The sequence below is a fragment of the Littorina saxatilis genome, linkage group LG8, assembly GCF_037325665.1.
Source record: "Littorina saxatilis isolate snail1 linkage group LG8, US_GU_Lsax_2.0, whole genome shotgun sequence".
Lineage (NCBI taxonomy): Eukaryota > Metazoa > Mollusca > Gastropoda > Littorinimorpha > Littorinidae > Littorina > Littorina saxatilis.
Genome location: NC_090252.1, coordinates 74602644 through 74606576, shown reverse-complemented (window position 1 = coordinate 74606576; position 3933 = coordinate 74602644). Strand labels below are relative to the sequence as shown.

Genomic DNA, 3933 nt, shown 5'->3' with positions numbered 1-3933 from the left:
GATATCGGATTCCGATATCGGTCCGATATCGGATTGCAAATCGGGTCGATATCGGACCGATATCGGATTACGACATCGGACAGATATCGACCCGATATCGGTCCGATATAGAGAATCGGTATCGGCCTCATATCAGATCCTGATATCGGCGCGATATCAAATCCCGATGTCAGATTGCAAATTGGGTTGATACCGGGTCAATATCGGATTACGACATTGGTCCGATATCGGTCCGATATCGGTCCGATATTGGTCCGATATAGAGAATCGATATCAGATCCCGATAGCGGACCGATATCGGATTGCAAATCCGGTCGATATCGGACCGATATCGGATTACGACATCGGACCGATATCGACCCGATATCGGTCCGATATAGAGAATCGGTATCGACCTCATATCAGATCCCGATATCGGCATGATATCAAATCCCGATGTCAGATTGCAAATTGGGTTGATACCGGGTCGATATCGGATTACGACATTGGTCCGATATCGGTCCGATATCGGTACGATATAGAGAATCGATATCGGATCCCGATATCAGATCCCGATATCAGATTGCAAATCAGGTCGATATCAGTTTGATATCGGATCCCGATATCGGTCCGATATCGGATCCCGATATCGGACCGATATCGGATTGCAAATCGGGACGATATCGGGTCGATATCGGATTCCGACATTGGACTAATATTGGTCCGATATCGGTACGATATAGAGAATTGATATCGGCCTAACATCGGGAACCAATAATGGACTGATATCGGGAACCGATAAGGATGGTGCCCTTCTATGGTGCCCTGGTGGTGCCCTTCCGTCAATTCCTTTAAGTTTCAGCTTTGCAACCATACTTCCCCCGGAACCTGAAAACTTTGGTTTCCTGGAAGCTGCCCGCAGAGTCGATGAAGCAAAACCAGCGAATAGTTGGCATTAATTATCTGATCATCTTTGAACCTCTGACTTTACTTCTTGACTAATGAAAACATGCTTCATGCTTGGCAATTGCTTTCGCACTTGTTCGTCTTTGACCTGCACTAAAACTTGCTGTAATCCGTAAATATTAGATTTCTGGCCCAAGAACAGAAGAAAATTTAAAAGGAGACAGAAATGATAAGATGAAGTAGTTGATAAACATTGTCACACAAGTACAAATGAAAGTGAGTCAATAAACATTGTCACACAAGTACAAATGAAAGTGAGTCAAAGGCAGAATGAGAATAATTTAATAACTAACTGTATCATTGAAAACACATAAGTTACCAATGCAACATAAACAAATTACAACTATCAATTAAAATTCAACAGTTAATACAATTAATAACTGACCTTGTGATAAGATAACTCATCCACTGAAATGTCATCCACTCTGCTGCTAAAGGACGGGCTTGAACCCATGACTCACAGCATTGCAGAGCAGACCACTAACCAATGGGTCCCCACCGAATAATTATGGAGTGTCACGATTCATGTGACCCATCAAAGTCAAAGTATTTAATTCCATAAGGCGATAGCCCCCTTGGAATAAGGAAATAACAATAACTTCACAAAACGCATGGATCAAATGAACACAAAGGAGACGGGAAAATTGTCGCAAACGGATAACCAGTTATGAAATCAATTATAACTAAATAAGTCTTTCGATTTGCAACAAACAACGGACTGGTCACGCAACGGTTCTGTCCAGTCATGATAATCAAAACAAATGATTGTTACGCTCCAATTCTTCACAAGGGTGGGGAACGGGAAATGTTCAGACCATCTCTTTTATCCTCACGGTGCTTTCCTCGCTCATCCTCTGAAACATATCAGCTAGGTTAGACCATTGATGTTCTTTGTCTCCGTCATATCTGGCATCGTCTGTCACCTTCCGCCTATCAGCGTCACTCGCAACAACATCACTCCGCACCATACAGCCTGAATCTGACACTGTCAGCTGCGATTGAAAGTTGGAGACACACAACGTAGCACCACCGACGCACTTTTTCATGGCCGCCTTTGTCGAACATCAAAAACGCAGTATCGCCATTGTTCAGTCGCCACAACAGTCGGTATTGAACGATGTCAGCCCATTCTCCGACATAATTGCACATAGCATTTGTTCCAAAACAGCAGGCCTAGGGAATCCTTGCAGAGGCATTATATCATATATATATGTAGAGGCATTATATCATGTAGAGGCAAAATAACACAAAATGAAGAGAGAGTGAATCCGAGAGGCGTGTTCCTTGCTGGCTGTCAGCACATTAGCACTAATTTTATTTACCATCTTCATCTTAGTCCTCGTCCTCGTTTTCTGTGTTGATCTTCGACATCCTCCCACCATGTAGACGATCCGACAATCCTGTCAACCACTTCGCAAGCACCTGTTCGAATTGCTTGTTGTCGGTTTGAATATGGCGCTTCCTCACGGCCAGCTGCAGTAAAAAGATTAACCGTTATGAGTATGACGCAACAAGATGATCATATAAAATGTTGACATTGTATGAACATGTTTGTGCTTTCATAAGGAGACATGCTGTCTGCAAAACCTCCCTCACCTTTCATTTGTTCTTCACCATTTCTTCCATCACTGGCAGATTTATTTGTCTACATTCAATGTGTGTGTGTGTGTGTGTGTGTGTGTGTGTGTGTGTGTGTGTGTGTGTGTGTGTGTGTGTGTGTGTGTGTGTGTGTAGAGAGGTATTTTTATAAATCTGAAAGAATAAAAACTGTTTATTATGCACAACAGAACCATAAAAGGATTCTTAGTTAAAATCACCATTTTATTTTTACAACAACAATAAAGAAAATCAGCAACCACCTAAACACACACAGTGACACAAACACACACAGTGACACACACACACACCTAAGAAACAAACACACTGTTTAGTCTCATATATTCCAAGAGAAAAAAATACATCAAGTCTCAATAATTAGCAAAACTATCTTCCAAGTTCATAGGCATAGGCGATACTCACTCAACGTTTTACGTGATGCATGATGATCGACTGTTTGGAACACTCTTGAAACCAGTCCAGTTCTGTCTTCCTCCTTCTGTCTTAGTATTGGACTGTCCAGTCAGGATCGTTTCTGATGTTGTATAACATAGTGCTCTAGCAACTGCCTGTTTTCAATCTTCCCAACGCATTTCGCCATTTGTTTACTCAGTAACTGCCGGACAAGTAATTCTGAGTGACCTCCCGTGATCGCCAAGGGACATTACTCTCGGACTTTTCTCTGTCGAATCGAACTCAAGAAAGTTTGTACTGTATTTTTACCGTTTTTAACACTCCTGCAACTTCAAAGCCAGTGTGTCTGCTGATATAAGATAACATGCTGCACTTCAGCATATATCAGGACTACACAATGCAGATCTTATGACGCTGAGCGAATGGCAAATGGAACTTTCAGGTAATGTTACTTCACTGTGTGACTTGTGTTGTAAATTCATAATCATATTCATAAGTTCAGAATCCGTTGGCATTGTGATTGTTGACTTATTTTTGATACGAGTCACCAATATCAAAGCAATATCATGCATAACGATTGGAAAGGTGAATTTATCTCTCTTTCTCTTTCTTTCCTGCCTTCTGTCTTTCTAGTTTCTTGCTCTGTCTGTCTTTCTCAGTTTCAGTCTCTCTGTCTGTTTCTCTCTCCCTGTCTGTCTGTCTGTCTGTCTGTCTGTCTGTCTCTCTCTCTCTCTCTCTCTCTCTCTCTCTGATATTTTATTTCTCTCTGTCAATCTGATAATTGCCACACATTTTCACACATTTGTTCAATCTCACAGCTTCTGGTCTAATCCATTACTGTACAGTAACATTTATAAGAGATCTCAGAGTTATTTTCGAAAATCGTCTTTTCAAAGACACTTAAAACAAGTTTTGATTGACCACTGTTCTCTACTGTAATGCAACTCACACATCAATGCTTTCATTGCAGGGTGGGAG

At 41.5% G+C, this 3933-nt stretch overlaps 1 long non-coding RNA gene across 1 annotated transcript; it reads right to left on the bottom strand.

Moving 5' to 3' along the window:
* Positions 1-1004: 1004 nt before the first annotated feature.
* On the bottom strand, positions 1005-3337 carry LOC138974341 (uncharacterized). Its single transcript, XR_011458405.1, has 2 exons — positions 2965-3337; positions 1005-2418 (listed from the first exon to the last, which is right to left on the bottom strand). It is a non-coding gene; the product is annotated as an uncharacterized lncRNA (long non-coding RNA).
* Between the last annotated feature and the right edge of the window lie 596 nt (positions 3338-3933).